Below are 12,895 nucleotides of genomic sequence, written 5' to 3'. Positions count from 1 at the left end.
CATCAACCAACAACATGAGATGTTCCTGCGAAGCTTCAGGCTTTCATACCACCCATCTGTACCTCCAGCAAGGTGTGTTGATACCAGCAACTTTTTCCCACCACCCATGCATGAAGTCCTTCAGGAAATAAGTATTTGACTGACTGAGCCAAGTTATCCAGATCTTCACACAAGACCATCCTACAAACTCAACTGTCCATGTTCCATGCAACCATGAAGTTTCTGCAGTCATTACAGCTCACTAGCCAAAAAACAGGGGCCATCCTTAAATGTACTCAGATATTTTTCCATACTCCTAGGCCACTCAGAAGACTTCATGGAGGATACTCATGTTCACCCTGCAAACTCCTCTCATTAGCTTCCTGATCGATCCTCCCTTATGGTTACATACTCTGACCTCCCTCCAGAACATCAGAAAACAGTGGCTACAGCTGCTTTTGTACTTTGAACCAAAGTTTCTTGGTTTTTTTGTTAAAATTAGTGGCTAATCGAACCCATTGCTTCCAAGCTGACATTTCTCCTAATACTTTAATCAATAGATGCAGATGCTCAGAAGAGAGTTTAGGTGCTGCAACAATGAGCACACAATGGACGTGTCTACTGTAATACAGTGGATGAATAGCTAGAATTAAGGAAATAAGTGGAAAACTTTATCCTGAAGTTTATTAGCCTGTAGAAAGGAGGGGAAGGCTTTACTGCCTGACACTTCCCATCAAGCTCAGTGTAATGCTTGTTGACATGTGGAAAAGTTTGGAAGCATTAAGTGATGGAGGGGAGGACTTGCCAACAGATCCACCTCTTGACATACCGTTAGACAGATCTGAGAGTCACACCACCAGATGCTTAAAAACCACTACTGTGGTTATGTAACGGCCTCTGAGAGGGTCACAATTTGGTTGGATTTCTTAAAAGAAAAAGAAGAGCAAATGAACACAAGCAACACAAGCAAGCAAAACCCAAATTGGGTAATTGAAGCATTTCTAAGCAGTCACCAACTTCAGACTGCCCAACACAACCTACTATCACCACACGAATATCCACGCCAGCTACTAAAATTTCCACAGCTCCTCAATTACCACATCATCAGGTTTAGATTACCTAGCAGGTAGACTTAGGTGGGATCTCAGGAAAACATTCTCAGGGTCTCAGGGTGGTGAGACACTGGCCCAGGTTGCCCAGAGCAGTGGTGGCTGCCCCATCCCTGGAGGGGTTCAAGGCCAGGCTGGATGGGGCTTGGAGCCCCTGATCCAGTGGGAGGTGTCCTTGCCCATGGCAGGGGTGGAACTGGGTTGGCTTTAAGGTCCTTTCGAACACAAGCCATTCCATGATTCTGTGATCAAACACTACCTTCTCATGGAGCAAGTCTAAAGCCCCTTCCATAAAACTTGCCTGTAGCTCCTCATACCAGCCAGAACCGGCCAGAAAAAGAAACATGATGACTGCAGGTTGCCGTGGTCCAACAAAGTGTCCCAGGAAAGGGCCAAAAGACTCGAGGAAGGAGAAGAGATGTCATCTGATGGGAGTATGACAAGAAACATTAAGCTTCATTTCCTGGGGTATTTTTTATAAATCTCTGGAATGTCTCAGAGTTTACACTTACTTACTAGAGACAACTTAACCACTTGCATCCCCAACAGGGTACCACCCTATTTATTGACTAGTAGACCAATGAAACGGCTTCCTTACAGAGCATATTCACCTTCACAAACAGCCCTTTTCCTTGTGTATTTATGGCTGGCACTACCATGAGAAAGCCTCCTCCAGGCACTTTGCATGGCAAACAGCTCCCTGAGAAGGTAATGAATGCAAGACGCAGGCAAGACCTCCCTCCTGCAAGGTTACCACACCCTCTCCAGAAACATCTGGCCAAACTGGACAGGTCTGATTCAATAGAGATCCCAATAAAGAACAGACGTAACTTCTGGGTCCTGGGCTTTGCACTCCTTACCGTAAGATCTTGGGCTACTCAAGGCCCTGTTTTGGGCTTTTGCTGTCAGCAAACCATGTTGGCTGTTCAGAACGAGGACTCGCAGGCAACCCCTGTGCACTCAGAGGTACCTTTGAGGTGCTCCAGCTACACTGCAGAAGTTTGGACTAACCCTGATGAGCAAACTTGGTGTTACCAAAATATTAAAAGTTCCACTGGCACTTACTCCATGATGTGAGACTACTACCTCTCTTCTCAAGCACAACGTGAGGGTCCGTATCAACAGCTACAATCCTGGGTGCTAAGGTGTTAATCCTTTAAGTGTTCAAGGCCAGGTTGCATGGGGCTCTGAGCAACCTGATCAAGTGGAAGGGATCCCAGGGTGGGTTGGAACTGGATTGGCTTTAAGTTCCCTTCCAACTTAAGCCATTCTATGATTCTAAATGAGTTGTTAATAGACACAAAAAAGCTTGAATCTTGTGACCACCAGAGATGTCCTTGCTCACAGCACATGAGCTTCAATAAGGTCATGTCTAAAGTTAACAATGTTCTACTAAAGGCTTGTGAAGCTCAAAATTTCACCACTCACTGAAATTCAGCCACGTCAAAGTGGGATCAAACACCGCTGCATGTGCCACACAGATCAAGAGTGAGGATTTGTTATGAAATGATGGTAGCCTTGTTACCATAAACTACCAGAGAAATACTGCATGCCCTCTCCCAACCGTCAGCAATACATGCTCACAAACCAGCCAGAGCCAACCTGGGAGCTAAGAGACCACCCAGGAGAGTCGACCACTGGTGGAGGACAGCAAAAGCACAGGATTACTGCTGTGGAGGTAAGATACCAACAAGGATCCTATCACATATAATATCATCACATACAATAATTCAAATATAAAATATGAGAGAAGAATAATGTGAGACAAAGATCATTCCTACTGTAAAAAATTTATAAAACAAAGGAGTAAGTCCTCATTTCAGAATTTCCTGAGCACACCAAAGTTGGCTTCAGGGTTTGAGTCTCTGGGTTTTGGAAGGAGAGAGGAAGGGCTCTCGGGGAACTGGGAGAGTTTTCTTTTTATTTTCCCTTCTCCCTTCTTTAGAGAGAAGCAGAGCTTGCAGCCAGCTGCACTGGCTTCCAGAAAAGAAGAAAAATTAACCTGGAAGTAATGCACTTGTTTTTAATATAGGACATGGCATACCAAATAACTGGTATCACTTAGAGTGGCAGACAATTTAGTGACTCCCTCACTGAGCAGCAGCATCTGAAAGCCCTGCAGAGAGCAAAAGATGCTTTCGCCCTGGCATTTAGCAACTGGTTCAGCTCTGCCGCAAAAGGCAAGCTGGCAGCAGTCCTGCACAGAGCAAGCATCATCATCCATCCATCATCCACACAGACCACTCCTATCAGTGCCTGGGTGATCGTGACATCCATTGTGACGGGAGTCATCTTCACTGTCCTCTCCCTGGTGAATCCGTGCCATCAATTTTTACAATATGACTAGGCTAGACCTCAAAATTCCACTTGGCTGGACTTGCCTGTCTCTCCACAGACATCCACACTCATGGATATGGAATAGAGCAGGAGACCTGGAGTTGCTGCTGGTCTGGCAGCGTGTCCTCCTTGCTGTGTTACTATCCTCCCAGCACAGGGAAAGCTCCCGCTGACAGCTCATCCTCCCCCACTGTGCCCCAAAATGTGTGATAAGGAGTCAGACAGGATCCTGCTGAATGAAGTGAGCGTAAATGGGGGTGCTCAAGGAAAACCTCGGGAAAGGCAGCAAAGGATGACTGTGCAAACCAGAGCAGGGGAAAGGCTGACTCACTTCCTCCCCCAGAGCCCTAAATAGAGAAGAGTGTAAAAGAAATCGCTCTCCAAGCTGACAAAAAAGGAAGAGAATCCCCAGTTTAAAAAAAATAAATAAATCAAAGTGTATACAGTGACAGCAGAAGGGGAAAGGACAGAAAAGGCAGTCTTGGTGCTGCGGCTCTAATAGGAAAGGCTGTCAGCAGCAGAGAGGGACAGAGCAACTTCCTCAGCTCCTTTGGGAACTGGGGGTGCACTAGTCACATTTACCAGCAGTTCCAGCACTAAGGCAAGTTCATGGACACTCGATGATGCCGAAAAGCCACCACATTGCTGCATCATCTCCTCCAGACGATGCTGTTGGCTGCAACCTCAGTCTTAAAGGGAAACTGCAATGAGCTTGGGCAGGGAGAGCCTGGCCAAGCTTTTGGGGACAGATTTTATCACCTCTCCAGTGTGCAAATGCTCTAGGTGAGCTTCTAGGTGGTGGCATGTGAAATGCCACTACAATTTGCAGTAACTGCATAATACCTTACTATCCATCCCAGCAGGTGTGCAGGGTGGTTAAGCTCAAAGCTGGGAAACCCTTTTGAACTGTGGATACCTCTACAGGAAGGAGGCTGGAGAGAAATCAGGCACCAGCGCTTCACTGCAAGCTCAGTGGCCACGTACAAGCACAAAGTCCTGGGACAACAATGTGGCAGCACAGAATAGAATAGTTTGGGTTGGAGGGACCTTTAAAGGTCATCTAGCATCATCCCATCACACTCTCCCAAGCAGCACCCCTACATCCAGTAACTCCCTCCCACCCTCAAGGTGATCTGGGTTATTTCCTTAAAGACAATTTAGCAGACTACTAAAAGGTACTCCTAAATTAACCGACCTGCCTGCACCCAGACAGATCATATTTAAGCTTAAAACCACTGCAGCCTCTCCCTGTAGGCAAGAAGAAATTTAAATTCTCCTTTTCCACCCTCTCCTTTTAAGTTCTTATCTTTGAGACATTAACTCCTCTGTCAAATTCGGCTGAAATTAGTCCCTGCGTTCAAAAAGCTTCTGGAGGAATAGCAAATGACAGTCAGTCTGAGTGCATGAGCCTCATCTCTGTTAATTAAATAAAGATAAGCACAGAAATACAGAGAAGCAGCTTCAAAGTGGCTGTTTGCAGTCAATAAATTAATCCCTTGCCCCTGTAATGCAAATACATAAAAAAAAGACGTGCAAATAGCCTTTCTCAGAGCCAATTCTGAGGAAGACAATATGTGCTCCACAGATAATCCAAAACCTGGGAGGGAGAGGGACCAGCACCCTGGGGTGAATCTTTGCATTAAAAGCATCCAAGCAGGGAAGGACACTGCAGCTTTGCCGAAAACCAAGGGCTCCACAGGCTACGATGTCCTGCCCACCGTCCATGCTGCTCTGAGCATCCACAGAGGCAGGAAAAAATGCTCCACTGCCTTCATCAGGCCAGCACAGGGACGAGCAGAGCAGGGATGCAGGAAGGGATGGAAAACTCGCGGTTCACCAGAAGAGCTTTCTGGAAGCGTGCGTTTCATTTCAGAGCTGTCGTTGGATGCGAGAAACTGCTGGTCCCAAAACAAGGGGAAAAAGCTGTCAGAGAAAACCATCTATCATCACCTTATCCCAGCTTGTCCCCTGCAGCTCTCCAGCCTCTTCATCTGAATCCGTGGCCTCCTCTTCCTCCAGAGGCAGCCGTAGCCATCATGCTGAGACTGCACGGCCCCTTGAAACTCCACCTAATGCATCTACTAGAAGTCATTTCCAAAAGCACCCTCAGCTTCTGTGTCCTGCTGGAAGCCTCCAGCTGCAAAAACCATTGCTGCAGGTTTAAAAACCGCCAGCCCAGCTTCCCGAGACAGAGTAAAATGTAATCAAAGATGCCTCCAAGCCAATCGCCTGGCTGGGAAGAGGAATTTCTTGGATCACTGATACGCCCTGATTTAAGGGAATACAGCTCCCGTAGATGCAACCATCCACCCCCGTCTCTTCTTATCATGCAAAACAAACACCACTCTAAACATAAAACATTTCTCTGTTATTAAAATCCAGCTGACAATCACAGCACAACCACAACCCTTCCTGCTTTCTTTTCCTCTCTTCCACAGCTACTCAAAACCGTATTTATGATGGCATGTTTCGTATTTATTGTATTTATGATGACTGAAAGAAGGGAGATTGAGATGAGATCTTAGGAAGAAATGTTTTCCTGTGAGGGTGGGGAGGCCCTGGCCCAGGCTGCCCAGAGCAGGGGTGGCTGCCCCATCCCTGGAGGGGTTCAAGGCCAGGTTGGATGGGGCTTGGAGCTCCTGATCCAGTGGGAGGTGTCCCTGCCCATGGCAGGGGGTGGGAACTGGATGGGCTTTAAGGTCGTTTCCAACCCAAATCATTCTGTGATTCTGTGAGTCTATGCTGCAGCAGGACGTGGTGCACAGAAGCCCTCTGGCCCAGGGAGTTTGCTTCTGGCTCAGTGATGCAGGAATATGCCAGCATCCAAATGCAAAGCAGGTCTTGCGGGTCTGCTTCAGGCTGGTTTGGTTTGATCTAGACTGCACAACAGTCCTGCAGGTGACTGGAGTGCACACCTCTCTGCAGGACAAATAAACCCTTCAAAATTCACCTTGCTATAATTCCTGCAAGATCCCCCATTAGCAAACACCACAATATGTTTTCACAGACCTGAACACCTTTTAAAGCCACCTGCAGACGCTGGTGGCCCCAAAATGATGTCTCCTTGGATCACGTAGCAGAAGAAGCAGCCATGGCCACTGGTGAGTCCATGAGTCCACCTCTGCAAAGCAGCTGCCCCCGCCCTGATCTCACCAAAGGCTCTGCCACCAGCAACTGGTTCTGCGCTGGATGGCAAAGCTCTGGCTTCACAAACAGGATATTCAATGTCTGCAAAGGCTGAGAGACACGAAACGTCTGTGATGCATTTCTGTTCTAGCTCAGAAGTGTCATGCTTGCATAGACAGATTTTTGAGACTTAATCAAACAACGCAAAACACTTGGGATCACACCTACTCATCTGCAGAAGGCCTTCTCAATCCTAGTTTGGGGAAGGACCAGGTGCAACGTGGCATGGCACAGCTGATCACTGGGACCCAGACTGCTGCAGCATTTCATGCTCCTGTGCCACCCTTCCCACACCAATCCAGCTGCTCACCTCCCACGACAGCTGTCACCCAACGCAACCGATGGCAGAGGGACCGCGACAGGCTTGGTGTGAACACCAGTTTCTCCCAAACATCTCCTAAGCTTCTCCCAAGGTCGAGGTGAACACAAGCCAAGCAACACGGCTCCTCCAGGCTTTCAAGACTTCAAAAGCATTTATTGGATTTAATTATGTGCCCTGTTAACAGTTCCCCATCGCAGGTGGCTGGGGAAGCTGGTGACAACTATGAGTCTCTCTGTAGCTTCTGCTTCGGCACAGGGCAGGTTTCAGCAGTGGTGAAGCCTTCCCAGGGCAACACAGGCAGTACAAACCAGCCCCAGTGAGCTGGGCCAGCTCCAAAGGGATGGAGAAGGTCAGTTTGGGATTTTTTTTTTTTTCATTAAGGCAAATTAAAATAGCTAGTGAGAAACAAGCTTGTATGCAGCTACCTGCATCCTTGGGTAACCCAGGCATGACGTGACCCCAAGGGATCGAGCACACCACACAGCCGCCCACCTCCACCTCCCATCCCAGCGTCATTCCCACCACAGACATGTCATCCCACTCATAACTCTTTCCACCCTGACATCTGGGAGATGCAGATGACATCCACCACCACCAAGCAACACGGTGAATGTAACCACACCAGGGAAGAAGGCGAAGCTGAGCCAGTGCTAATGGCCACAAAGGAGACGCCCTCGATAAATTGCTGCACATTATGAAATACTCCTGAGACCATCTCCTGACTGACAGGCACAGCAGGATTTTGTCCTGCAGATATAGCAGAGGCAGAAGGTTAGTTGTGTCACCACAGCTTCCCCTATCACCTAAGAAACGAGGTTTTTCTTCTCCTCTACCACAACTGTTACGTGCCTAGGGAAAAGGGGAAGCCAAGTAGCAGCACATACAGGAGTAATGGCTTTTCTGAACTAAGAACAAGACTAGTCCTAGTCAACCTCCCTAAAGCCTCAGACATCCAGAACCTCAAGAAAAATCTCCAAAAAGCTAATTTGAATAAGCAAAGATCCCAAGTCCATTACAGAGACACCATCCTCATTCCTGGACACTTTTAGAATGGTTTGAGTTGGAAAGAACCTTAGAGAACATCCAGTTCCAACACCTGCCACTGGATGAGGTTGCTCAAAGCCCCATCCAACCTGGCCTCGAAAATCTCCAGGGATGGGGCAGCCACCACTACTCTGGGCAACCTGTGCCAGCTCCTCAACACCCTCACAGGAAAATTATTTCTTCCTGATACCTCATCTCAATCTCCTCTCTTTCAGCTTCAAACCGTTCCCCGTTGTTCTATCCCTGCACTCCCTGATCAAGAGCCCCTCCACAACTTTCCTGTAGGAGATGAACACTTTGGGGTATCTCTACATGCAGAACACTAACAAGGACAAGGCAGAGTCCAGCAAGTCAAGACCCACCACGGCACAGCCCAAGGCGGATGTGGAAGAAAGGAAACTTCTCTTTTCAGCAGGAAAGTTGGTGATTAAATACACAAAAATTTTAAGAACACTCAATTTCATCCCTGTTTCAGCCTGAACTGAGCAGGAAACTTATTTCTTTTAGGGCTGCCAGCAAGGCATCTACGTTGTAAATGACCATACATATATAAATACGCACACAGATAGATGCGAATAAATTAAATTAAAATAGCCAGCCTCTCAAACAGACAATGATTGGTTAGCTACACTAGCCTTTTATTTTAGATGACTCAGTAATGTGCTAATTATTTTCAGGTAGCAGAATTGCACCTTCTCCAAGGAGTTTCACAAGATCATCCCAAAGCATTTATGTAGATTACTCGTCCAGAAGCCTCAAGAATTCCAGATTTTCAAGACAGGAACAGTTGTCCTTTCCCCAACCTGATAAGGCCATGAGCTACCTCAAACAGAGCAGCAGTCTGTTAACTCTGAAACTTAACAATGGCATGCATAATGTAAATGTCTTAAAACTACTGCCAAACTGAAGAACAATGAAATCATCAGCAATATTTAATTGCTCCATATTTTAGCAGAAATAGTCAAGTGTTACGCTAAAATATGGAGCAAACAGCTCCTGAAATAGATCACCTGCTGCCCCAGCTTCCACAGAAACCACAGGATCTTGCTGTACTTTTATCTATAGCTCCTTCCAAATACACAGGACCCCAAAGACTCCCTGAAGCAGCAAGAATATGAAATTAAATAAGGTTCAGGAGGGTTTTCTTGCAGCTCCCACAGAAACCTGTGAGCAAAAACTCAACCAGCAATAAGTAGTGCAATTTCATAGCAATCCTGATGGGAAAAGACCGAGCTGCATCTAGGATGTCTGTGAGAAGAAACAGGAGAGACACACACTAAATGAGAAGGAAAGGGAGAGTCAGGTTAGCAAAATTTATCCTCACCAGGAAACCATGCTAGAATGAAGTCAGTGAAGCATGTCATCCCAAAGTGAGGATGCTCAGAGAGCAAAACCAGAGTGTTTTTCTCTTCCAAGACTGCGTGCTGATGGAGGGATATCTGAAGATGATGCTCAGCACGCCATCACCTCCCCCTCCACAGTTCGGATCAGGGGCCAACAACTATGAAGGATGTATTCATGCTCTGCACATCATTGTTCATGGCACTCAAAAAGCCTCTGTGGCCCACTCCCATCCCATTTGCACATAAGGGTGACTCAGCTACAACAAAGGTGTCAAAGCCAGCCAAAACCCTCAGGTAGCTCAATTCTCTACCAAATCTGCCTGCAAAGGCAGAACTGGTGTTCAATTCATCTCCACAAATGAGTTCTCCAGTCTCCCACTGACCAAGCAGCTCCTGGGTGCTGGGCTCACCTGAGACAAGTCACTTCCCCCATGTCACATTCACCTGCAGCATCCAACCATTGCTCCTCTGCTTTCCTTGAAAGCAACCTGAGATCTCACAAAGGACAAAAAAAATGCTTTTTAAGCATTAAGATGGCCCTAGCCCAGGCTGCCCAGAGAAGTGGTGGCTGCCCCATCCCTGGAGGTGTTCAAGGCCAGGTTGGATGGGGCTTGGAGCCCCTGATCCAGTGGGAGGTGTCCCTGCCCATGGCAAGGGTGGAACTGGATGGGCTTCAAGCTCCCTTTCAACCCAAACCGTTCTGTGATCCTGTGAGCACAGCCTGAGCTTCCCAAAACAGCCAACGCTCATCCCTCTGCCAAAGGTAACATGCTTAACATGGAGAAACAACTGCCTACAAATTTTACTGAAGGCTCAAGGGAATAAAGTCCCATGCAATGTTTTGCTCTTGGAGCTCAGGATCAGCAAGGGCAGAGCAAAGCCTTTATGGTTCTTACAGGGAAAAATAACGTGGATCAACACAATAAAATGTTTTTTTCTCCATTCTCTGGAGACTAAGCACGAGTATTTGCTTGTCAGGGTCACAGAAGCCATAAACAGAGCAGGCTACCTCCCTCTCCATCCCACATGGCACCACACAACAGCGTCTGGATACTCATAGGATGGTCCACTATCAAAATGCCTTCCTATGCTTTGGAAAGGAGGGACTATTTTCTTATTATTTTGGTATCTTTGGGTTAAGAGAAACAACCTGGAAGTACAGCGTATCTTCTGCTTCCTCCTGTCTCTTCCATTTCCAGTAAAAAGCCTTGTACCTTCAAGCTTCATCCTCTATCAACCCTGCTGATGGAGGAAAAGTAGCAAGGAATATATAGTGACACAGATGGACACACGGAAACAGCTGACTTCAGAGGAGCCACCATGTCTCCACAAAGGCCCAGGCCAGTCCAGCCCTCTTCTCCTGCTGGGAAACAGCACCTACCTCTTTCCTCCCTAATGAAATCACACCCTCATCCAGGGTGGGGTCTTACTGGTGGGGATCTCACCCCTTCCAGAGAAGCCTGACACCAGAAGATGAATCTTAGTCTCATTTCATGGAAAAACAAATCCAAGGACTGAGTTTTGAGACACTGGGATGCCAGAGACATCCAGCGATTCTGCCTCCAGGCGTACAGCATTGCTGGGGCAGCTGAGGCAAAAAACATCCCCCCACTGCTGCGCTGCTACTAGCATCTGTTGTCCCCTACTGTCACCCACGGTCCTCAAGACCACGTGCAACCAGAGTGACTCTGCAAAAAAAAAAAAAGCCAATAATAATAAAATAACAACAGAATTCAGTCCCTGGTGGCTCCTTGCCTGATAGACCCCAACTCAGCCCTGCATGGGGAAAACACCTTGCGGGCGATGGGAGATGCTCCCAGCTCTGGACCACACACTAGCATCCCACCCAGGGATGTGGAGATGCTCAGGGTCAGAGCAGGTGGTACCATCGCTCTTGTCCTCCCACCTCAGTGCTTTGGCAGCCACGAACCACTGCCAGCTTGCCTGCTCAGGGGATAACGATGAACAACGTGAACTGCAAATGGGATTGGCTGAGCGCTTGCATCTGATAGGCTTCCCTCTCCTTTTTGTCTGGGGGGGGCTTGCCAGAGGAGATGGAAAGGAGGGAAGGGAGGGGAAGGAGGGAAAGGAGGGAAGGGAAAGAAAGGAGGGAAAGAAAGGAAGGAAAGGAGGGAAAGAGGGGAAGGAGGGGAAGGAGGGGAAGGAGGGGAAGGAGGGGAAGGAGGGGAAGGAGGAAAAGAGGGGAAGGAGGAAAAGAGGGGAAGGAGGGAGGGGAAGAGGGGAAGGAGGGAGGGGAAGAGGGGAAGGAGGGAGGGGAAGAGGGGAAGGAGGGAAAGGGGGAAGGAGGGAAAAAGGGGAAGGAGGGAAAGAGGGGAAGGAGGGAAAGAGGGGAAGGAGGGAAAGAGGGGAAGGAGGGAAAGAGGGGAAGGAGGGAAAGAGGGGAAGGAGGGAAAGAGGGGAAGGAGGGAAAGAGGGGAAGGAGGGAAAGAGGGGAAGGAGGGAAAGAGGGGAAGGAGGGAAAGAGGGGAAGGAGGAAAAGAGGGGAAGGAGGAAAAGAGGGGAAGGAGGAAAAGAGGGGAAGGAGGAAAAGAGGGGAAGGAGGAAAAGAGGGGAAGGAGGAAAAGAGGGGAAGAGGGAGGGAAAGAGGGGAAGGAGGGAAAGAGGGGAAGGAGGGAAAGAGGGGAAGGAGGGAAAGAGGGGAAGGAGGGAAAGAGGGGAAGGAGGGAAAGAAGGGGAAGAAGGGGAAGAAGGGGAAAATGGGGAAAGAGAGAAAGGAGGGAAAGGAGGGAAAAGAGGGAAAGAGAGAAAGGAGGGAAAGGAGGGAAAAGAGGGAAAGAGAGAAAGGAGGGAAAAGAGGGAAGTGAGGGAAAAGAGAGAAAGGCCAGCGCTGGCCTTCGTCAGGGCTAACGAAGCGGTCTGGGAAGCTTCCAGAGGCCGAGAACCATACCCAAACCGGGCTCCTGGACCTCCGCCGTCCCGCTACCGCCCTTCCCACCGCTCCCCTTGGCGAGGGGACGGGAACACCCGCGGGGATGCTCCACGTCCACGCAGGAATCGCCAAGGAAGGGAATTTTAAAAAAAAAAACAAAACCAACAACAAAAAAAAACCCTAAACCACGGGAGGAGGCGCAAAGCGGTGCCGGAACCCACCCGAGAGGCCAAACCCCGCTCCCCCGCCGCCCCCAGGCCCCGCGGCGCAGCCCCGCGCGGGGTCCCCGCGCCCCCCGGCGCAGACAAAAGCCTCATCGCCCCCACTCCCCGGCCGCGGCCGCCGCGCCAGCCCCGTCCCCGCTCACCGTGCGCAGCGCCGGGCGCCGTCAGAGCCCCGCCGGGAGCCTCATGGGCCCGGGGCGAGGCCGGGGGGCGGCGGGGGCCGAGGGGGCGCGGGGGGCGGCGGAGGCGGCGGCTCCGGCTGCGGCGGCGGCGGCGGGAGGGGAGGGACGGGCCGGGGAGGGACGGGCCCCGTCCGGCCCCGCCGCCAGCCCTGCCGGGAGATGTAGTCCCGCTCCTGCCCCCGGAGCGCTCGTCGCCGCCAGAACACGGCTGAGGGCGAGCTCCTCGGAGCAAACACAATAATGATTCTGTGACAAAGTTTGCGGGTGACACTAAGCTGG

General features: G+C 49.5%; 1 protein-coding gene across 3 annotated transcripts in view; it reads right to left on the bottom strand.

Annotated features, from left to right (window-relative positions):
- Positions 1 to 12,636, bottom strand: part of CTIF (cap binding complex dependent translation initiation factor) — a 165,304-nt gene extending 152,668 nt beyond the window's left edge. For 2 of the 3 annotated variants that reach the window (XM_069880981.1, XM_069880983.1), the window contains exon 1: positions 12,578 to 12,635. The gene's annotated coding sequence lies outside the window, so the exon portion shown is untranslated. Of the gene's footprint in view, positions 1 to 12,577 lie in introns of all 3 variants that reach the window. The other variant, XM_069880982.1, reaches the window with a different exon arrangement.
- Positions 12,637 to 12,895: the final 259 nt, after the last annotated feature.

Source organism: Phaenicophaeus curvirostris, chromosome Z, assembly GCF_032191515.1.
Source record: "Phaenicophaeus curvirostris isolate KB17595 chromosome Z, BPBGC_Pcur_1.0, whole genome shotgun sequence".
Taxonomy (NCBI): Eukaryota; Metazoa; Chordata; class Aves; order Cuculiformes; family Cuculidae; genus Phaenicophaeus; species Phaenicophaeus curvirostris.
This window is presented reverse-complemented; position numbering and strand designations above follow the sequence as displayed.